The sequence below is a fragment of the Nyctereutes procyonoides genome, unplaced genomic scaffold (genome assembly GCF_905146905.1).
Source record: "Nyctereutes procyonoides isolate TBG_1078 unplaced genomic scaffold, NYPRO_anot_genome, whole genome shotgun sequence".
Classification (NCBI taxonomy): Eukaryota; Metazoa; Chordata; class Mammalia; order Carnivora; family Canidae; genus Nyctereutes; species Nyctereutes procyonoides.
Window position 1 is genome coordinate 5,564,460 of NW_026575034.1, and position 24,766 is coordinate 5,589,225.

The following is a 24,766-nucleotide window of genomic DNA, read 5'->3' on the forward strand; positions in this document are numbered from 1 at the left end:
CTATTTCTTTTTGCAGTAAATTACCTCTTAACTTTTACGTATAATTGGAGCATATAGGATTTTTTACTTGATTGTTTTGTATATATATATAAAAAGGAAGGAATATATTAAAACTGAAGTCACAGTGTCTCCTGAAATTTGCTTGCATCTCTTTTTTCTCTGAAAAAGAATAAGAATATTCATCAAGTTCCCACTGTTCATTACACCAAAAATAAAATAATAATAACATAAAATTAGGTAAAAACAAAATACAGGGTAGTCCGGGTGGCCCAGTGGTTTAGCACCTGCCTTTCGCCCAGGGCGTGATCCTGGAGTCCCAGGATCGAGTCCCACATTGGGCTCCCTGCATGGAGCCTGCTTCTCTTTCTGCCTGTATCTCTGCCTCTCTCTCTCTGTCTGTGTCTCTCATGAATAAATAAATAAAGTCTTAAAAAAATACAATGTAGCTTTTTAATTATAAGCATTGTGTTTAAGGGTCCATGGAAGGAACACCTGGGTGGCTCAGTCGGTTAAGCGTCCAACTCTAGATTTCAGCTCAGGTTGTGATCTCAGGACCTCAGGATCTCAGGATCCTAGGATTGAACCCCAAGTCAGCTCTGCACTCAGCAGGGAGTCTGCTGGAGATTCTCTCTCTCCCGCCCCCTCCACCTCTCCCCCCACTCACGCTGGATGATTCTCTCTCTCAAATAAATAAATAAATAAATAAATAAATAAATAAATAAATAATTTTTAAAAAGCGAGAGTTCATGGAAAATGGAACCTTCTTATCTGGTTGGTGAGAGTAAAGCTTGGTTTAATATTTCTGCAGAAACATTTGGGAATATGTATTAAGAACTCCAAAATGGAGTGTATTCTTTCACTCCATGACTTCCAGGAATTTATCTTATTAAAATATTAATTTATCTTGAGGATATGGTTATAAGGATATTGAACATAGCAACATTTACAATAATGAAATTAAAAATCAGTTCAATAAAACACTAGGTACTCATAAAAACTGGAGGGTATTATGCTGAGTGAAGTAAGTCAATCAGAGAAGGACAAACATTATATGTTCTCATTCATTTGGGGAATACAAATAATAGTGAAAGGGAATATAAGGGAAGGGAGAAGAAATGTGTGGGAAATATCAGAAAGGGACACAGAACATAAAGACTCCTAACTCTGGGAAACGAACTAGGGGTGGTGGAGGGGGAGGAGGGCGGGGGTGGGGGTGACTGGGTGACGGCACTGAGGGGGACACTTGACGGGATGAGCACTGGGTGTTATTCTGTATGTTGGTAAATTGAACACCAATAAAAAATAAATTTATTATAAAAAAATGATCATCAGACACTGAAATTAAAATGGAAAAGGGATAGAAAAGGATGTAGTTCTTCAGAAAGACTTAATAACCCAAAAAAGATACAAGGTAGTCATCAGAAGCAAACACACAAAGAACTATAGAAGAAAAGATATAGTAGGTGAAGTTTAAGTATCTCTTTAACATCCTGAACTCCTAAAGAATGGATTATTCCTGAAAATTGAGGAACATATGGTGGTCCCCCTGTCCCATCTCCTCAAAACCAGGAAATATCACAAGAGAATATATATATATATATATATATATATATATATATATATATATATATATATAAGCTGTGAAGGAAGTGTTTTCCCATGATGAAGGTGATCCTCTATGAAACATGCACCTGTTTGGGGTATACCTGTGAATATAGGTGAGAGCCACTGCCAAAATACTGCAGAAATTTGTTTTATAATCAAAATACGCAAAGACTTTTGGAAAGCCTAAGGAGTCTTTAAGGATTTTTGTGCTTTTAGAAAAATTCATGCTTCAGTGACAGGAACTTTTGGAGATAAAGAAAATATGGCTAGAGATGGGGGAACCAGCCCAGAGGCCATTTAAAGCTGGAAATTTAATCCTCGCATTGATGCCTGTAGGCCACAGTCGTTCCCTGCTACCTGACTGGCTGTGGAAAAGCTAACCAGACCTGTGAAAATGGTGCAAATAAGCTGTGATTGCGTTAGGCTTTTTATAAAGGGTAACCCTCAAATTGAAATTGTGTCTCCAAGGGAATAGGCAAGAAATGCTCCTGTTATGGGTACTCAGATTGTCTGAGTAAAGTTCAGGAGTGTGGGAAAAATAACACCTACTCAGCAACACTGCTATATCCATGGAATTGACTCTTTTGAAGAATCTGACTCTTATCTATCAACTCATGTCAAACTTTTATGAGTAGAGTCAAGTCACCAAACTAGGAAATGAGTTTTCTTTGCTGGAGTTAAAGATTTTTTAGGAAAACATATGCAAACATTAGATTAAATTTTTACTTTCTCCATTTTCCCTTTCCTCCCCTAATTTTAAAAGAAGATAGATATTGACCTCTACAGACTTAGGGAAAGTTTTGTGCAAAGTGGAGAGCTTATCTGTCAGAATCATCAATCATTGCTTAGAGGATGCTCTTAATCCTCAGAATTTTGGAGATATACCTACATATGTAGACCTTAAAATATAGATTATCTGGGAGGATCCAATCCTATTAGGGCGTTAGAGCTAGAGAACCTCCCCTGGCTGCAAGCAACAGAGATGTGATGAAAGGGGAGGCAGGAGACCTGAGGCAGAAGGAAGATCAGAGAGATTTCAATTAGGAAAATAACTTGTCCCGCAATGCTAGATTCGTAGATGAAGGGGGCACCAGCCAGGGGATACAGAAAGCCTCAAGAAGCTGAAAATGACTTTTTAAAAATATTTTTATTTATTTATTTATTTATTTATGAGACACACACAGAGAGAGGCAGAGATACAGGCAGAGGGAGATGCAGGCTCCTTGCTGGAAGCCCAATGTGGGACTCGATCCTAGGACCCCGGATCAAGACCTGAGCCAAAGGCAGCATCTGCTCAACCACTGAGTCACCTAGGTGCTTCTCTTTTTTATTTTTTGAGAGAAGCTCACGGAAGTGAGAGGCTGAGAGAGAAAGAGAATCTTAAGCAGGCTCCATGCTGAGTGTATCCCACAACTCTGAGATCATGACCTGAGCCAAAATCAAGAGTCAGATGTTTAATTGACTGAACCACCCAGGCACCCCTTGGAGAAGAACTCCTGACTGATAATCAGCAAGAAGTTGGGGACTTCAGTCCTGCAACCACAAATAACATGGTTTGGCAACAATTTGAATGATCTGGGAGACACAATTTTCTGAGTTTCCCAATAAGAGCCCAGTTGGCCCACATTTAGATTTTGGCTTGTGAAACCAGTCAGATCTGTGAGATAAGAGATGTGTTGTTTCATGATGCTAAATCCGGGGTAATCTATTATGGTAACAATAGAAAACTAATGCAATGTCTAGAATTATATGTTGACACAATTCATATTGAACAATGTTCATGTAAATATATGAAAACTGTCACTAGAGGATACGAAGGAGGGAAAGTACAAGAAAGAATAAGATAAATTTCAGAGCGAGTACAGCCCTATGTAACTGCTCTTTCATATATTATACCAACCTGGATTAAAGGAAGTGGAAGACCAAATGATCATTTTTTTACCATTTCAATCGTCTAGATAAGAAGTAGTGAGAATGGTAGTGTTGACAGAATTAGGATAAGATACACAGAGAGATAATTTGGTTTCAGAGTGTATAAAAGGGATGTAAGTGTAAACACTACAGGGTTTCCATCCTGGCAATGCCATTGAAACAAATGCGGATGGAAGAGGATTGCGGGCTCACAAAGGCATGATGTCTTCAGCTTACGGCACACTATTTGGAGTTGACATTTGTATAAACAGAGGTCCCTGAGTCAGGGGTGAACGTAGATTTGGAGCTGAGTAGGAGTTCAGGACTAGGGTAGAGATTCAGAGGTCATCATTGTGGAGATGATGAGTGAACCTATGAGATTTATTTGGAGAGTGGCGTAGTCAAGGATGGATTCTTGAGGGAGGAAAAAGGCTGGCAAATGTAAGAAACAGAGCATTAAAAAATAAGAATTAAAGAACATCAAGAAACATGAAGATACTGAGTTTGGTAAGCACCCTGAAAGCAATTTGCATTATTAAAGTGATGGAAGTGAAGGGGATTCACAACATTTCAACCACTAAGGAAGGGATATAGGATACAAAAATACAGTTTTTTTTTTCTTTGAGAATTTGGCTGAGAGAAAGAACTCAAACAGTGGTTATAAGCAGTAATGAGCTTTTAATACAGTCAGTATCTCAGAAATAATGCGAAAATAATGATGGGAGCCATTATCCAAGAAATAAAATACATAAAATGAAGAAGCAGATCAATAATAATTCTGAAGCCAGTAAAAAAAATTTAAAAAGTTAAATAATAACATAAGCCACATGTTTAAAGTGCTATTAGTTTTGTTTCTTACCAATACATTTCTAAGCAATATTTAGTAAATAAAATATTGCCATAGTATTACATTACAAGCATATTAAGTTTGGAAACGAAGAACATATTAATATACTTTGTTATTTGTATTTAACAGTTTTATATGATATTAAGTATACATATTTAATATTTATATGATTTTATTATATTTATGTTGGATCATTTTGGTTCATATGAATATATATATATATGCATATATATACATACAATATATACAATATATATCCAAGAAAATTCTTTAAAAAGTACAACCCCACAAGTTAACAAATATATAAAGTAAATATATCAAGTGTTAGGTCAAATGCTATCCAACAGAAATATAATGCGAGGAACACGTGTAGTTTTAAATTTTCTAGTAATCACATTTAGCAGTATAAAAAATAATTCTATAAAATAAAAAAAATAAAAGGTGAAATTAATTTTAATATGTATTGGACATAACCCAGTATATCCAAAATACTATCATGCCAATATTATATCAAGGGTGCTTGGGTGGGGTGGCTCAGTCGGTTGAGCATCTGCCTTCACCTCAGGTCATGATCCCAGAGTCCTGGGATCTAGCCCCACATCAGGCTCTCTGCTCAGCAAGAAGCCTGCTTCTCCCTCTCCCTCTACCCTCACCCAACCCCCCAGCTCATGATCTCTCTCAAATAAACAAAATATTTAATAAAGTACTACATCAATATAAAAATATTTAATGAGATTATTTTTTTCATATCAAGTCTTTGAGATTTAGTGTGGATTTTACACTTACAGGACATCTCATTTCAGACGAGCCACAGTTCAACTTCTCAGTCGCCACATGTGGTACTGAACTGGACATTACAGACTTAGATAATTGCTTACTTCCAGTAGGGTACCATATTTCAAGATGGCCATTCTATAATTCAAGATTTTGAAGAAAATTAAAAGAAGTCACAATGAACTACATGATTCAATTTTAGAATGTTTTAGCTCGTTGCTATAAGAATTGAGACTTTATTATTTTCCTTTCTGCTACCCTCCAGGTGAGTTAGTTATTCTATTCCTACAAACTGTGGAGATTTAGACCATTTATATTTTCCTCTACAAACATAATTCTTCAGCAATATTTTTTCTTAGTTGGATATGTAAATGGATTTAATTAATTAATTAATTAAATGTTTTTTGGATTTGTTGGTTATGTTATGGGTTAAGTTAATTAATTGATGATTTTTACAACCAGTTCCCCTAAACTAAATGCTTAACATTACTGTACTATTGTTCTTTTAACTCAGCCATAGCCTCCTCTCCTGTGTCCATTAAGAAGGGCTCATAGGAGCTGCTGTCCCTGAGTTATCACATTCCTTCTACTAAATTGACTGACTATAGTAAGTACAAAATGTGAGGCCACTCTTTCTCTCAGATATTAAGATATATTGGTCTTTGATTTCTTCCACCTGGTTCCATTTTTATTTTATGTTTGACATTCAACAATGTAACAAGTATGGTATAATCTTTTCATTTCAGATCATGTTTTTCTATCTAAAACGTGGTTGGTCCTTGAAATATGCAGATCCTATTTTTGTCTCAGGAAGCCACTTATAAATAATAATATTTTTTACCTTTTTAATATTCGTTGTTACTAATTGGATTTCTGTGGGAACATTTTGGTCACTTGCATCTTTCATTCCCTTTGCCATTGCTCTACATGAAACTTTTCTTCATTTAATAAAACAAATCATTTCTTCTACAGAGAAACTTGATTTTCAATCATGAGTTACCTGATTCTTTTGTGTTCTAAGTTACATATTAGTTTCTGATAGATTTATTTTGGTCATTAATCTGTTTCTTTAGTTCTGCAATCTGTCTCCATTTTTATCTCTCTGTTGTTTTATCTTCATACCTTTGAGATCCTGCCATGTTGAATGAATTTTGTCAACATTTTCTTATAGCAATTTTTTATGTGTCTATGAAATTTTACACTTTTCTTAGGGGATTTAATTTTTTTGTCTTGGTATTTTTCCCCTACCTAATGCATGTAAACTCTACTCCTTTTATTTTTCCTAATTTTCTTCACCTCGATAGTATCTCTTTTCATATGGGATTTAATATAGTTTATTTTCTTTGCAATATTATGTGAAACTCCTCCATCCTAGTTTTACTTTAGGCTGATGTCTGTTTGCCTTTCTCACTGATCTACAATCTCAGTGTCCTTTATTTTTGTACCTGGATGTAACCTGATGGAAGGAGAGATCAACAGGAATTCTGTGAATACTTTACTGAAGGGAATAGTTCTAGGTTTGTTCATCTGTTTGCTTCTATGAGATTTTGGTAAATGTCTTATTCAATGTTCCTCATCAATTAGGAGTTATATATCCCACTTCAATGGGAGGATATTGTTGGAGTTTGCACTATACTCCCAAATCAACTTTGGGAATTAAGGCATTTGTTTAACATAAGAAGCAGTTAGAACTGGATATTCATTTTTAAAAATCATCCTGATAGTAGCTGTGATCACAAGGCATCACAAAAAATATTTGAAAGGATTAAGAAAATTATTTTTATACAGATTGAATTATTATTACAATATATGTTGCCCACTTCTACAAGGTGAATTTTTACAGTCATTTTGCAAAGAAGTCATATGATCCTTGTCAAATTACATTATATTGAGACAAAACATAATAAGCATAAAATAATTCTTGCTGCTTTCAGCCTAAATTCAATTACTCTGCGCTATGAGAATAATGATGCAAAGAAAATTTAATCTTATAATATAAATGCACATATGTAATGAAGAGACATACATTTTCAGTAAGAAATGTTGACTAGACTTTGTGATGCTGACATTGCTTACAAGTGTTATAGATAAGGAAGCTGCTATTAAAATCCAATTAGTATTATTTAGTGAAAAGAAGAAACCAGGCATATATATTCATTAATTCTTTCAAAAATTTATTTATTGAGCACCTATTATGAGTACAGTACTTTTCTAGATTCAAAATATGCAGCGGGAAATGAAACACACAAAGTTTTACACACTACAGTGGGAAATAGGCAATTAAGTAGACAATAAATATGCAGTTTAATTACATTTTTTCATAAAGAAAAATGAGGCAGGTCAAAAATTAGAAAGACATAGTTGGTTAGTTGGGTGTGTTGCATTTTAAAGAGACTTAAATGGAATGATTTGTGCATATAATGTATACGATGAAATAGTTTGGGGAATTTAGTTTGTGCAAAATATTTCTAGTATATTTTAATGAAAGTTTAGATGTTGCATATCTCTTCATAGGATATAGTACTTATGCCACAAGGGAAAATATTTCTGTGTATTTTATTTTATTTTTTATTTTTTTAAAGAGGTGTTATTTATTTATTCATAAGAGACACACAGAGAGAGAGAAAGTCAGAGACACAGGCAGAGGGAGAAGCAGGCTCCATGCAGGGAGCCCAATGGAGGACTCGATCTCCGGTCTCCAGGATCAGGTCCTGGACTGAAGGCAGCGCTAAACTGCTGAGCCCCCCAGCCTGCCCTATTTCTGTGCATTTTAGATAAATTTTAATACACCATCAACTAAGGCATAAAAAATTATAGGACAGTTGTATTGGTCTTATGGTGAAAAAACAATGGCAGAAAATGAAAGGAGTTCCAGTTCACAATAAATCTACTTTGAAATGTGTTCAGACAATCATGAGATGGATAAGCATTGGTGATTTAGGTGACGACAGCATTAACAAAAGTACTTTTAATAATGACATACATGTGAATTCATTAGATTTAAATTACTGGGATTCCAAATATATTTTTAATGAAACAGAACGTGGTTTGCAGAATATCCATTTTCATACTGAAGTTCATTGGCTATCCTAGAGGAAGATACTGGTACAAATTTTTCTAATGGGACCAGAAATCACCCTTTTTCCAGGACAAAGAAAATCCATTATTGAAATACTAATCTGATATAATGTGATTATACTAACATACATGCTTTGTTATTTTTAATAAGCTAAATAAACTTGATTCGATGGTTTGGTGTTGCAAAGAGCATACCAGAATACCTTCATGAAAGATTCAGAATTCCATGAGAAAATTCAAATGAAATTGAACAATTTGACTTTTACAGTTTTGAGTGAATTAATGTAAAGGATAAACAACACAATATTTGAAAATTTTTAAATTATGTTCTTGGGGATGTAAAAGTGTTGTATATTTGGATACACCTGAAACAAAAAAAAAACTAATCTTGCTGAGAATGTATTCCACTCCCTCTAAATGAAAAATGTATTAATTCAAGAAAATAAGTATTTTATACATCAATTTTGAAAATAAGATGACATTTTCTTTTTACATTGAAACTTCTCGCCCAAGCAAACTGAGCATTGTAGGTTAAGATATTTCATAGGTATTGTATTCATAATGATTTATGATTAGAACACATTTCAGTATCTCATCTTATAATGAGAATATGATTCACAATGGTTGACAATCAAGGTTTTCTAGATGGTTTCTATTCAAATCTAAGTAAAGAAATAAATCAATATAAAAATGCAACTATTGCTTAGAATAGCCAGTTTTAAAGTATTATTAAAATCTAAATGATTTTAAAACAAATTAGTAACTAGTTTGATAATAAGCAAATGTTAACATTTCATGGCATATAAACATTATTAATAACAGAAATATGCCATTATTTAGTTAGATAGTGGAGTTTCACACATAACTTCATGTGAAATAAATGATTCCTCAGCTAAAATGTTTGCCAGTTATTTTCATGGAAAATATGGAGCCATTGAAGTTTTTTTTTTTTTTTTTGAAGGATTATATTTGAATTCAGATCGTCCTTAAGGCTGCCCTGTGAAAAGTTTAACAGGGTGAATACAATGGAAACTAGTGGGAACAGTAAGACCTTTAGTATAAAATTGCAGAATATAACTCATGGAAATCTAAATTATGAGAGTTCATAAGAGAGATTGAAAAGGGGGAAATGATTCAAACGGATTCAGAATTGTTTTGGGAATGAAGTCAACATATTTTTGTTGATACAAAGTGAGGAACAAAAATGGATACGCTCTGCAATAATAAGGCATCATTATTACCAAGATTGGTAACCAAACAGCACAGCAGCTGTGTGTCTCCCATGAGTGGTACAAGAGTGGTGTGAATATTTTCACTGACCTCGGGCCAGATTTTGCTCTCACCTAAAATCACCGATCTCATGGCAAACACACTGAGCCTGTGCAACATTCCATTCAACTAGGAAGATGTATGAACTCATCAATAACAACTTGGTTCAAATGATCCTGAACCCTGAGGATTTACTGCAAGGCGTGAGGAAACAGGTGAAGTAGGTGCATTGTACTAACTTCATCATGAATTGGCTAATTAATGACTCTCATTTTTAGAGGATCCCCATCTAATACTAAATATCCTCTGTATCCTTTCTTGGTACCTCTTGAATACCTCCAGCGAAGGAGAATTCTCGGTTTCTTGTAGCTACACAATTTAATTTGAAATGATGCTAAATATTAGAATACTCTCTCTATTCAAACTGGAATTGCCTTCCCTTTCGACCAGTAATACTGGATTTAACCATAATTGGAGGCCACATGAATTCTAATTTCTCTTTGATTTAATACTACTTCCAAATATGCAGGCAATTTTCCTACTTATGGCCCCAAACAGAATTAGTTCTGTAGATTAGATGAAATATTCTTATTCCCAAATTCCTGTACTGATTTCTCAGATAATACAAATCGCACTCTGGCTATTGTCTCTGGAATGTGCTACGATGTGTCTGCGACTCCTCTAGCTTTTTACAAAAAAATTCAGACCTCCATCCAACAGCCCCATTGTGCTGCTAAAGTAGATGTTCCTTGGGTATGACTTGTGTTTCTAGCTTGTCACTTGCTGGCAGCGGGGCATGCTTTCACACTACTCTGTTGAAAACTGCAGATAAGGGCTGCAAGAGCAGCATGATGGGAGTTACTCACAGTCTGCTTTCCCTAGGAGCTCCAGTAGATCTCACTCAGATGCTGTGTACAATTGTGCAATGAAAGCTAAGTGCCTCATCAGCCTAACTGTTCTCCTATTTGCACTGCACCAAGAAGAGTGTACACCCTCCCTCACTTGCAACCTTCTTATACACAACTACCCAAACCATACGAGAAAAGCTAGAATAAATAGCTAAAATATTACCGTGTTTATTTGCAAATCTGGCACTCAAGCAGGGTTGGATATGCAACATTATCATGCACGTAGGTTTTGAGACAGCCAAATCAACAAGCACTAGAACACAGAAAACTAAGAAAACTAGAAAGGAAAACAGATGGAATTCTTGGCTAGGTTATGTCAACACATACACGTCTTAATAAGTCTTTTCTTTTTTCGTTAAAGTAGCACTAGGATGATGGCAGTCATGAAACAACGAGGATCAGAAAGCAAACTTGGAATTTCCTGTATCATTGTGCCTTAAAAGCTATTAATCCTTGAATATTTTCCATAAGGTCTCAAATCATTACTGAAGAGATTGCTCAATACCCAAGAAATGTATTTTGATTTGTTCTCTTTCAGAAAGTTTCATTTAAATGGAAAAAAAAAACAGACATTTGTTGAATATGCACAATTATCCAACACTATCAATGTATTGACAATATAAAATAATTTTAGCACTTTATCCTGAATATTTATTTTTGTGTTCTAATTGATTTTTCAATAATATTTTATAGGCATGATTATCATTGTTTTATAGGTAATAGAAACAGGGGCTGAGAAACCCAGTAATCTGCTCCCAGTGAGAAAATCCACCTTGGTAGAACTGGGAGTTGAGTCTCACCTAACTTAAAGCCTAAGCCTGTGTTCCTGTCCACTTGCACACTCTCTTGTAACTTTAAATTTATAATATCAGTCAGCAAACCGCTTTTCTGCAGGTGGAAGGCGGCATCAATTTAATGGCACATATATTTCTCCATACATTTCTAAGGACACACACAAACAATAAGTATTCCAAATAAAGTGCTAAATTTTCCATGTTAAAAAAAAAAATTAGGAGTTACTCTCTTAAAAGAATCGCCTTCCATTGTTTAATGGCTTCTTTCTTATCTGATTAGCTCCTAGACAACTCCAATGTCAATTCTAATTTCCTTTGGGCCTTTAATACCTACTTTATTTTTGGTTAGCACCAAACAATTTAATACTAATAGTAATTGATTTTCAGTTTTGTTTTGTTTATTTAGTTTTAATCTATGCTGTTGTTTCTTTGTTAAAAGTAATTAGAAAACAGGTCCTCCTCTTGAATATCTGATCAAACAAACTGAACACATTTATCTAGAGCAAGGAACAGATAATCCAATTTCTAGTAGGTTATCTTGTTTCTTAACGTTCACAAAAATGCATCTTGCGATAGTCACATATTTTAAGACATTCTGTGTTGTCCTTGTTGAAAAGAGAAGCAGCATTGAGGTCAATAGGACCTAAGTGGAATTCTGGTTTTACCAGTCTCTGGTTGAATAATAACGAGAAAATATTTAAGCATATACCCTTATTCTAAAAATATATTGGTATTTCATCATTTGTAAATAGTTTCTATATATCACACAGTTGAAGACAAAGGTGATGACACATGATGACACATTTGGTTCATTCTTACCAGAACTAAGGAGTGTGATTAACCTCAGGAATAAAAACTGTAGATGTTGTCAGAGGATTTCTAAATAAAAACAGTTCTCAAAGAACAAGATTCAGCACGTATCTATTCTTATTAGGCTGAAGATGGAGGGATGATGAATATTTAAGAAAAGTCAATTTTCATGCCCTGAATTCTAATTATTTTTTTTCTCTCTCTCCCGTCCTAAGAGTTCTATTGGTGTAACTCAGCTTACAAAAGTGTTTTCATGTTTCTTTCTCCTTTGAGTATAATACAAGCTATTCTGAAGCCTGCTGGCATTGTGTACAGTAATGATGTGTATACTCAGCTCACTATTTGCCTGCCTATTGCCAATTTCATAATGAAAGAAGAAAACATGTTTTCAAAGAAAGAGGAGTGTGGGGAGGTGAGGGAGGGATGATGAGAAGCACAGACAAGTACTGGGAGGTTTTCAAGAATTTCCTCTTTTCATTAAAGATGAAAAATATGAGATAGTTCTCTTGAATATAGTGAAAGCCAATTAACTCATTTTTATAAAGGCCTCTTATTATCAAATTGTCATTTGCATAATTGGAGGAGTGGAACTGGCAGGACTGCAGCCACTCACAGTACTTTGAAATGCAGATTGGCCTTGGCTTCTGTAGTCACAAAACCCCAAAATTAGGCCAGAGCCTTTGGGGTGGGGAAGGTGTGGGTACCCAGAGCTCTAATTCAAGCACATTTGACTGCTGCCATAGCTGTGTTCAACTGTGGCCACAAATACCAGTTTTCAAAACAAACAGAAACACACTATGTTCAATAAAACTAATTAGCAAAGTGCCCAGTAATCGGCCTCCTCCCCACTTGCTAGTGTTTTTTGTGAAGTAGTCTTCCAAAAAATTGAAAACATGAATTACTCGGCCATTTTCGCTTCCATTAAGGATGCGTTCTGGCACTTTGGTTTTAACTATTTCCTGAGTAGAGGATAAAGAAACGATCATATAAAAAATTATAGAGGTAAGCATCGACAATAAACTCAATTGTATACAATAAACATCTATGCTGTCTTAGAACATTTTCTTTTTACTACTCTCTTCTTTTCTCCATCAATCTTGAGCAAATCAGGGCTTGCACCTCAGTTACATTTCGGTCCTTTTTCCGCCTTGTATAGTAAAATGTATGTTTAATTCTAGGAGCAGTATTGTACAGTGATTAATAAAAGTAGGAGCAAGACAAATCTGAGTTCAGACCTAGCTTTGGATTCATTACTTGTATAGTTAATGAATCTTGGACTACCTCATAATTTTGAACCTCAGATTCTATCCAAAAACTGTGAACAGCAGTAACAGTGTATTCAAAAGTTTTCTAAGATAACAAATAAGAGCTGGCTTTGAGTTCTTCCTCCTAGTAGGAGCTCAATGCATGCAGACAGCGTCCTGCTTGCCTCCGTCAAGCTCAGAGTAGCTAGATTGAGCACCGGTGTTGCGCAGCATGAACCCAGGTTCACCAGAGGCCAAATAAGAGAAAATGAACCTGAATGGTTTATATTTGACTTTCAAATTAGTACCAAATAGGTTGCAACAATTACAAAGGTGCTTATTTGTAAGTGACAAAAAGCCCAACCACCAGCATCTTTGCAGAGAAGGTTCCGTGGCCCAGTGATGACATCAGAGACTCAAGGATTTCCTGTCTTAAAGTTTTGCTGTTTCTGGCTGTTAACTCTGCTCTCCTGTACGTAGTCTCATGTCTGTAAGGTGACTGTTTCTGCTGGAACCACCACATCCACATTGAATACAGGAAGAGGTGGGATGTGCGCTACCTAAGGGGGACAAGTACTTGTGCTCCTTTTCTAAAGAAAAGGAGATGATTTCCCACAGCTCTGTAAGATTTTTGCTCATGTCTTACTGTCTAGATCTGAGTTGAAGTGTTAGCCCCAACTGCGAAGGATAGTAACTTTTTCACTGGGTAAATTGCCACCTCCAGGAAAATAAAACTTTTGCTCACAGGGAAGATAGGAAAAAAGAGGGATTGGATAAACTCCTTTAAACAAGAGAAATGTCAGGATGGTGTTAGATTTATGTACACTCATGTTATGGTTTGGTAGCTCTTGTTCTAATATTGAGGTCATATCAGTGAAGGTGGAGGAGTGAGAAATTCTTCTTCTCCAAAAAAAAAAAAAAGCTGTTTTAACTCTCAGCATCAACTTTTTCTGGATCTCTGGAAACTACCCAAGTTTATAGCAACCCAAGGAATAACTGTTAAAAAAAAAATTCTGATTTTCCTCTAAGAACAGCAAATTTTGTATTATTGTAAGTTACCCCAGAACCCTCTTCCACTCACCAGCTCAGTGGTAGGTGTGGAAATACCAGCCCTCATTCCCAACACGGAAGGATTCTGAACCAACCTCATTTGTCAAGAATTGCAGTTATCCTATCACTCATCGGGCTTGTGTGGCGGCTGTCTTAAAGACTGGCTCAAGAGGCTTGTCTTTATTTCAGTGAAGTCAGAGCTGGACATGTGTTGAACTAATGTTTTAGTGACTGTAGTTTGAGGCAAGAGAGAAGTCTTGGAGAAATCGATGGACCCACTAGGCTAGGGAATTTTCACATATGGTATTTCTAAGGCTCCTTGCATTCAGCCAAGTATATCAAGCCTATTTAATGCAGCAGATGCCACTCAGAGTGCCTGAATCTCCCAGCATCTCCAAAGCTTCCCAGGAGCCACGACCGCGTCCCACCCCACCTCTAGCCATAGTAGAATAGATACATTGAGGACACAACTCTCAGTCATAGCCAGACCCTAGGATAACCAACGACCTATATTTACAAACCCAGCATCAAAACATGACTTATCTAATCAGATGCGGTTTCTGGAATATTTTCACTAAGAAGTGCCAAAGAAATCCTGGAAGTTAGCAGTAAGTACGAATGGAAGCAGAAGGAGCGTAACAAAGACAAGGGAGAAAAGCCAAAGGTGAGGGGTAGAAGCTATGAATCATACCAACACACATAGAGAACATACATGTTGGCTAATAGACGAAGGGGACCGATCAGGGGAGAGAGAGAATGAGAATACTGAGAGTTACTGATTACCACATGTGGACCGTCCTGAACATAAGCTCCTCATAGCAACCCCCATTAGGATGCCTCTAATGCCTTGGATCCAGAAACAACCATTAACCTCTATTACGTGGATTCCTTTTTTTTTTTTTTTTTTAAGTTCAGACTGATAAATCCAGTGTGATTTTAGTTAACTTTAGGATGTCTAGACAAAATAGCTCAATAATATCTGATTGTGGATGGAATTCAAGCAGGATTTCAATCAAGCAGAACTCAAACAGTATAATGTGTATTTCTAAAGGATTAGCCCATAAATCCATGAGGTTCACATTTTGCAATTTCACTATAGTGTTAGATTTTTTAGCTTATTTGCTTGATTTTGGCTTAAACAAGTCACCAAGCCCAGATAAAATCAATTAGTCACCTCCCAAGACTTTACACATCTCCAAGACATTTTTTGTAAACTCCGTTTTACAACGTAACAATTCTTTTTGTTTCTATCTCATTTCATTTAAAACCATAAATAGCATTACTGAACTTCATTACCTGTCTTATTAGCAACCAAAATAATAATCTGTTTTTCAAAATCAATCATCTATCTTAAAGAATGAACATTTTCATTTACTGAGTTTACTGAATTTGTTTAATCTGTTCCAGGTCCCATGGTATATCCTGCTGAGGAGCTCTAGAAATACCCCCTGTATTATTGAAATAAGTCGCCAGCATAGATATTGACTAAATTGAAGAACATCATTTGAATAATGTAAGGAAAAAGGTCTGGCTGGAGTCTGTGTCTTTTACTTGATTGGATGAGTTCAGAAGGTTGAGAGAAAATACTATGTTTTCTCAAGGTTTGAATTTGTAGTAGTATTAGTGTGTCAACAATAACTTTAACTAGTTTTCAAACTCTTCTATCATGTCAACCAAACAATTTGTTTTTATTAAGGAAGCCTAAATTTAACTGGCAGATCCTTCCAAATGACATTAATAGCAAGAACGAACACATATAGGACACCTTCCAAATGCCAGCTAACATTTTTAGCTCTTTAATAATTGAAGTAATCCTTATAGCATATACAAAAAAGATAACTGACATATAAAGTATTAAGTAATTTATTTCTGATTGCACATCACTACAAGATGATACTGGGAAATGCATTGCTATAAATATCTATATTAAAAATAAGAAATAGGGGATCTCTGGGTGGCTCAGTGGTTTAGTGCCGCCTTCAGTCCAGGGAGTGATCCTGAAGTCCCGGGATCGAGTCCCACATCGGGTTCCCTGCATGGAGCCTGCTTCTCCCTCTGCCTGTGTCTCTTCCTCTCTCTCTCTCTCTCTCTCTCTCTCTCTCTCTCTCTCTCTCCCTCTGTGTGTGTCTTTCATGAATAAATAAATAAAATATTAAAAAAAATAATAAATATCTACCACCAATAAGCTAAAACTTCAGAAAGAAAAAAAAAGCAAATAATACCTGAAGTAGGTAGGAAAATAGTAATTATCAGGGTAGAAATCAAAATTCTAGAAAACAGGAAACAGAAATAATATAGAAAATCAATGAAACTAGAACCCAGTTCCTTGAAAACATAAATTACACTGATCAACTTTTACCAGACTTAGCAAGATAAAAGGAGGCAATATGCAAGTCAACAAAATGAGCAATGAAGAGTGAGCCTTACTAAAATTTTTACCAAAATTAAAAAGCTTATAAGGGAATATTATGAACAACCTTAACTTAACATAAGACACTACTTACATGTAATGGACAAATTCCCAGGAAAACCTGAATAATATATATAAAGAAGAAATAGAAAACCTAAATATATATAAAGAAAATGAATTTGTAACTAAAGATCTTCCCACAAAGAAAAATTTCAGCCCAAACTGTGTCTCTAGTAAATTCTAACAGATATTTTAGGATGCAGTAATACCAACACTACATAAAATGTGTCAAAAAATACAAGAATCATTTCTTAATTTATAATAAAAGACAAAATTTTACAAAACATGACCTATACACTTAATGAAATATATGATATAAACTACATGAAAATCTCAACTGTCCCAGGAAAAATTTGAAAAATCTCAACATCTATTTATGATAAATACTATAAATGTAACAGGAATAAAAGGAAACTTTTTCAAACTCAAAAGGAATATCTATAGAAAACCTACAGCCAAAATCATATTTTATAGTGAATGATTGTTTTCTAATTGAGTGAAAAGGTAAAAATTTCTTCTCTCACAACTCCTGTTCAATACTGAAACTGGATGTTCCATCTAATGAAATAACACCATCAAGTAAAACAAAAGCCATAATGATTAAAAAGGAAGAGGTAAAACAGTCTTTATTCAAGGGAGGCATGATCATATAAGCAAATTATCCTAAAGAATTTACAAAAATGCTAATACATGAGCTTAGTGATTTTGCAGCATAAGAGATGAATATGCAAAAATCATTATTTGCTATGTTATGAGAGTAATGCACTCCAAGAATGAAATTAAGAGGATGCAACAGCAATAAAACTAATACAATGCTTAAGAATAAATTTAGCAAATGCAGGGTAAGACTCTTCCATGAAGATTCCTGGGTGGCCCAGAGGTTTGGTGCCTGCCTTCAGCCCAGGGCATGATCCTGGGGTCCCAGAATCGAGGCCCACATTGGGCTCCCTGCATGGAGCCTGCTTCTCCCTCTGCCTGTGTCTCTGCCTCTCAGAGACTCTCTCTGTGTCTCTCATGAATGAATAAATAAAATCTTTAAAAAAAAAGACTCTCCCATGAAGAAATACAATGTATAAATCTATAAAAATCAATATATTCTTGTAAACTATATATTAAAATATAAATATATATGAAAATATATATAAAGAATAAATTTAGCAAATGAAGTATAAGACTCTTAACTGAAAAATTACAAAACATTGCTGAAAAAACTAAGTTAACTAAATGGAGACATACACCCTGTTCATAGGTTGTAAGACTCAGTATTGACTAGCAATTCTTTCAATTTGATATATAAACTCAATGCAAACCCTATGAAAATTTAAAATGGCTACTTTATACAAGTTGATAAGGTGATATTAAAAATAGCAGATTATCATGGCCGTTATTTTATATATATAAAATATATAATATATTTACATTATATATTTATATGTACATATACACAAATTTGTATATATATTTATTTGTATATTTATTTATTTGTAAATATATACACTGAATACATATAATGTACATATATACATTATATATATGTACATATATACCTATGTACATAATACATATATATTATATATACATATATATACATTATATATATTTATATGTATATATATAAATTTGTATATATACTTATTTGTATATTTATTTATTTGTATATATATATATACACTGAATATATATATAATATGTGTGTGTGTGTGTGTGTATATATATATATATAAATTCAGTGGTTTCAATCAAGAGTCATTTTGCCCCCAATCCCTCAAGGACATTTAGCAATCTCTGGAGACGTTCAGTTGGTCATAAATGGGTAGAGGCCAGGAATGGTCCTTAGCATCATATAATGCGCAGGGCTGCCTCTCATCACAAAGAGGTATGGGACCCAAATTGCCAATAGTGCTGATTTTGAGAAACTGATTTAATTACATCAGAAAAAAAACAATAGATTAATATCTCCAGCTCTTAAGTCCAGGCATTCTATCCCACGAGATTAAAAATGTCTAGTAATAGAGATGAGCCCTTTCACAGATGGGGAGTACCTCAACAGACACCACCAACTCCGGTAATACAAAACCTCTCTTTTGCACTATTACATGTCTTAAAATTTTCTTCTTTTTGTGGATGTTTTCTCCAATATCTTATCAACTGACCATGGTCACATCTTGCCAGCATAACAGCTATTTGCCTTTGCTGATGTCTGTTTTAAGGCATTAAATATAATTTTAAAACATTATGTTCCCAGATAATACAACTTCATATTTTTCTTCTGTTTTGCAGCACTCGTCTCTAGTTTCTGTATACTAAAAACTTGCACTGAAAGTGTTTTAAATGGCTATCTTACTCTGGCACGCTTGTGTACAAAGTGGTGATTTATCATCTTTCTCCCTTTATGTTTATTAAACAACCCAAATGTTCCAAAGTCTCTAACAGCTATTTAATTCAGGTCTATGAGTTTCTCTGCTTCTATGCTTCTCAGAGACCAGATTGCTTTGGGAGATTTAAGTGTCAACATGTAATAGTAAAATTGATCAACTGCGTATAAACTAATAAGTACAAATTTGATTTTCTTCTAAAAAGTGATTATCTGGCCCTGAGGTAAAACAAAACTCATATTTATATGATGTAGTATGTATAACATGTCATTTTAATAATTATATGATAGAAAATGATGCCTCTTAAGTTTGGATATTGCGATTCTTACACCAACTCCTATGTATGGCTTTGTTTCCCCCATGCCACCAAGCATCCGTCTGACACCAACTGAGAGTCTTACAGTTCATCTCTATCCTGACATTACCTACCTGGAGATATCATTGGATCTCAGATGTTAAGGACTCAGTCTTGTAAGACTGAGCGCCACACACACACACACACACACTCACATCTCACACAACACCCTACACCAATCACAAGTCCAGGTGATTCTGACTTCTGGGCTATGGATTGGAGGCTCCAATTGGTGACTCACTCCTTGGGTATGATTAAGTTGCTAGAGCAGCTAAAAAAAAAAAAAAAATCAGGAAAACAGTTTACTTACTAGATTACTGCTTTATTCCAAAAATTTCCAAATCTCTCATCACATAGTTGGTTCCCTTGGCAACAAACCCCCATCCTTAGGTGCTTTTCACAAGGCACCTCACTGGGGCATGTGGGTAACTCAGTCAGTTAAGCTCATGCCTTCAGCTTGGGTCATGATCCCAGGGTCCTGGGATCGAGCCCCATGTTGGGCTCTCTGCTCAGCGGGGAGCCTGCTTCCCTCCTCTCCCTCTGCCTGCCACTTGTGCTCTCTCTCTCTGCCAAATAAATACAGCTTTTTTTAAAAAGCATCTTATTAACATAAACTGAGGTTGAAAGAGTTTTGTTGTAAATATTAAGACATTTTTATCACTCTTATCATTTAGGAAATTTCAAGGGTTTTAAAAGCCCTGTCCCAGGAATGGGACCAAAAAACAAATACCTATTTCTTACTATAAACCATAATGTCATAGATATAAAAATAAATTCCTATCTTAGCAGACCAGTAAAAATTAAGGTCTTATAACAACATTTCATATAACTAATGAAATAACATGATCAATACTTCCCATGGTCTTTGCCATACACCTTGAATGTGTTAATGTGACAAACTAAGGCACATACTCAACATTAAAACAATTTTTAATTCACTTAATGATTATCAAACCTAACAAAATGCATCATTTTCTGTCTCTATGATGATATTTCCTACCCTCATTATTATAATAACAATAGTTTCTTTTTCTCAGTAGTCTTTTCTTTCCAAATAATTAGGTAAAGAGCAGCAAGTTACAAATTATAAAACTGACTATTTCATTTACAAAACCCGTAAGTTTCATTGATTGCTGGTTTCCTGCCTCATTCTATAGTTGCTTAAAAGTTGCCTTCTCATTGATGGAAGTCTACCAGGAGGCATGGAGATATAAACTATCGATGAAATGTCTAAAGGGGGGAAATGCAATTGTGATTTACTGTGAAATTCCGTTTGGGAATCTGTTTTAAGACTTCACATTTGAGAGGTAATTTCATTTGTTTTCTCCTGCTTCTAAGCTAGTGTTTTAAACCGTAGGTAATCACTGCAAGCTGTGGCAATGACAGTTCCCAAGTTTCTTTCCAGAAGAGACACAATTGAAAGAATATAGACTCTTTTCTGCTATTTCTTGTCTTAACTGGAACCAGCAGTTCCCTTGGACCACATACATATCCATTTCCCTGCCCCCCAGTGGAATATAGGAATGGAAATAGCTACCATTTGTGGAGGGATTGCGAGTGTTCAGACCTCTGTTCAGCATTTCATAGAGATGGCCTCTTTAATCAAAACAACCATCCCCCAATTTTAACATTTTATCCCAATTTTGTAGAACCTGAGACTCAAAACACTTAAGAAGTTGTTGATACAACCTAGTACATAAGATAATTTGAGCTCTAAGCTTAGGGTTTCTCTCTCCCTGCAATACCATCACGTGGAAGGAAAATCAATATTCTCCAGACGATTATTACTGCTTTCCATGTACTATACCTTCACTTCTTGTATAAGAATGATTTTTTTTATCTTATCATTCTGCTAAGTGTCCATCATATTACTGAATCATCTGTGAAGTTCCTGGTTAATCACATTACTTATACATACTGAGCCTTTTCCCTGGGTGATTTCAATGTTCCTGTTGACAATCCACCTTCTACCTTAATACTAACATCTCTTATTAGCTTCTCCAAGGCTCTGCAGAGCTACTCCAGCAAAACATACCCAGGGATGTGCCTAGACATTGTCACCAGCCCAAAATGCTTGATAGGTGAAATACTAAAGCTTCAACATTTCACTCATAACACAACTAGATGAGTGTTCCATCATTATTACTTCTACTGCTTTTTTCTTGACCTCAACGTTATTTTTTCACGTCTTAACTTTTTTTTAATTTGTCTCAATCTGTTAACTCGCTTATTTTTTCAGTTAGTATTTTGATAGAGCAACATGATAACAGCATCAAAAATAACTAATGCCATCTATTTCTTAGCAATTGTGTGCTAGGCACTTTATATGTTATCACAGCTGAGGATTATCGAGGTGAAGCAAAGCATTCAAATTCACACAGGATGCAAATGATATAATTAGGATAAGGAAACACATCTTTCTGTGTGATTCCAAGGTCACTTTCTTTTCACTACACCACAGTGCATTAAAATAGCAAAGATACAAGCCTTTAATTATCTCTCACCTATTTCTTTTTGTCAGATATGTTCTCATTTGTCTTGCACAGCTCAACCTCGGAATCATTATTCACTCCAATAAAAATTGGTTCTTGGATTGGAGAGGGGATGAAAAAAAAATAGCGAGTGTACTGGTTTTCTGTCCTTCAAAAGACATGAAGCGTACATGAAGAGTATATCATAATATTAAATTTTATGGGGAGGGCACTTAGGAAAAAAATCTCTAAAAGGGCTGCTTAGAGGGAGAAAAGATATGGAGAAGCAAAGCCATAAAGTCACATTTTCAAAATGCAGCTGTGTCCTCAATATTACATCTGATGTCTCTGTATTATTCCAGTCAAATCTCAGTCTCCTTTATGTAAACTCTCACTTCAAACTTTATTATTTTTTAGACTCTTCAAAACTCTTGGCAAACAACTATGTGTAAACACACACACATGGATGCACACACAGCCAATGATCTTACATCGTACCTCATGGAGAAAATTGAAGTTTCAGGTGAGAGATTTCACAATAGTCTGCCCCTCCTTACTTGTCATCCTCTATACATGAACCTGTACTCACATTCACAGCATTCATCCTTTCTGGCAAAAAAAAAAAAAAAAAAAAAAAGTATCTCTCTTTACATGCATTCTAGGAGTCCAACATCTCAGCATCTTGTTCCATCAACCTATTTCTCTTTCAATTATATATGTTTCCTCCTTTGAGTCTCCACTAATTCAATGTGCTGTAATTACTTACTATTTATGCTTTGCCTGCAAGAAACAGAAAACACAACTATCAGTGATTTCAACAGAGGGTTTCGTTTTGTTTTGCTTACCGCAGAACAGAAAATCTGGAAGTAGGCGGTCGCTGTCATTGGTTTGTTAGCTTAAGAATATCCAGGGTGCATCTCCTTATTATTTTGCTTTTGCCTCGTGGTGTCAACATGAGGCTGCAGCTTCATGAGTCACATCTTTTTAGAACTTCCTACAGACTTCTACTTTGTCCTATTGGCTAGAATGCATTGACCTTGTTTATTTCATGTGACCACCACTCATGCTGCTTTAGAGGCTGGAAGGGTGAATATTTAGTTTTTCAAGCCTCAGAATGGAGGTAGAAGGGAAAAAGGAAGTTGAGAAAGAGTTGGGTCAGCCAAACTATCATATTTAGCTACACTATAGGTAGGGAGAATTTAACTATAGTACAGATATTAACCTATGGTATTCATAGCATTCATGTTTACGGTCTTCTGTCCTTAAAAGAAGAGGGTTGTAAAAAAGAGAACCATGCCTAATGTAAAATTTTTATTTTCCTGGTGTGTTCCACTTCCTATCTTTTTTCTTTTCTGCATGTTATTCCTTCTGCAAATCTTAACCTCTACAGATTTTGGCTGAGCAACTACTCTATTTTCTGGATCCCTCTGTATGAGTATCTCTAGATCTCTCTCTATAAACATTCTGAGGATCTCGGAGAGGAATCCTCTGGATTTCTCTGCCCAGATATAAGAATGATTAATTTTCTTTTCTATCTTAGAAAAAAAACTATCTTGAGTACTAAGGGATCCTTCTTGTTTTCTTTTCAGTTATTGTGTCTACATATTTTTTATCCCTTTAATAATATTGTAATTTATGGTAAGTAGAGAAGAAATAAAAGTTTGTTCAATATGCCACCTTTAACTGGAGGTTTTATAAACATATATTGCTATTATTTTATTTATCTGTATAAATCAGAAGATTAGGAGTCTTGAAGGCAGACACCATTCCTTAATGCTTTAAAAAAATCTCAGAACCAAACACGATTAAACGGCACTCACTTAATTATTGAAATATATGAATGAAAGAAAGAAAGAGAGATTAAGAAAGTAAAGGAAGGAAAAAAGAAAGAAGGGAAAATAAGGAAGAATGCTTGCAGATTGTAATGTGAAGGCTTTTGTCTTTCAACCATCGTGAACTGTGAAAATACATTTTGGTCTCTGGCCATCAGTTTCCTTCTTAACTAAATTTGAAATGATACTCTCTATTCATGTATCTCAAATGATATTCCTAAAATGAGAACAGATAATGAATATGAGAATGCTTATGAATTATAAATTGTATAGAATTTTAGGAGTTATTGCTTAACAAATTTTGTTTTTTGACAATCATTATGTTATAGCATTGACATATTGGTGAATATAAAACCCTATTCAATTTCAGTAAACTAAGAGTAGAGGGGAACACCTTTGACTTGATTAAAGAATATCTGCAAAAAACCTACAGTTAACATCATACTTAATGGTGAGAAACTAGAAGCTTTCGTGCTAAGATCAGGAACAAAGCAAGTATGGCTTCTTTCACCACTCTTTTTCAGTATCATACTGGAAGTTTCAGCTAATGCAATAAGAGAAGAAAAAAAGAAATAAAAGGTATACTGACTGAGAATGAAGAAATAAACTGCTTTTTTGCAGATAATATCATTATCTATGTATAAAATCTGAGGTAGTCAACAAAAATTACTGGAACTAATGGATGATTATAGCAAGGTTGCAGGATATGAGGCTAAAATACGAAACATTTTATTTTGTATGTTGCTTTCCCGTATACCAGAAATTAATAAGTGGAAACTAAAATTAAAAACACAATGCCAGGGCAGCCCGGGGGCTCCATGGTTTAGCGCCGCCTTCAGCCCAGGGCCTGATCCTGGAGACCTGGGATCGAGTCCCATATCGGGCTCCCTGCATGGAGCCTGCTTCTCCCTCTGCCTGTGTCTCTGCCTCTCCCTCTGTTTCTCTCATGAATAAATAAATAGATAAAATCTTA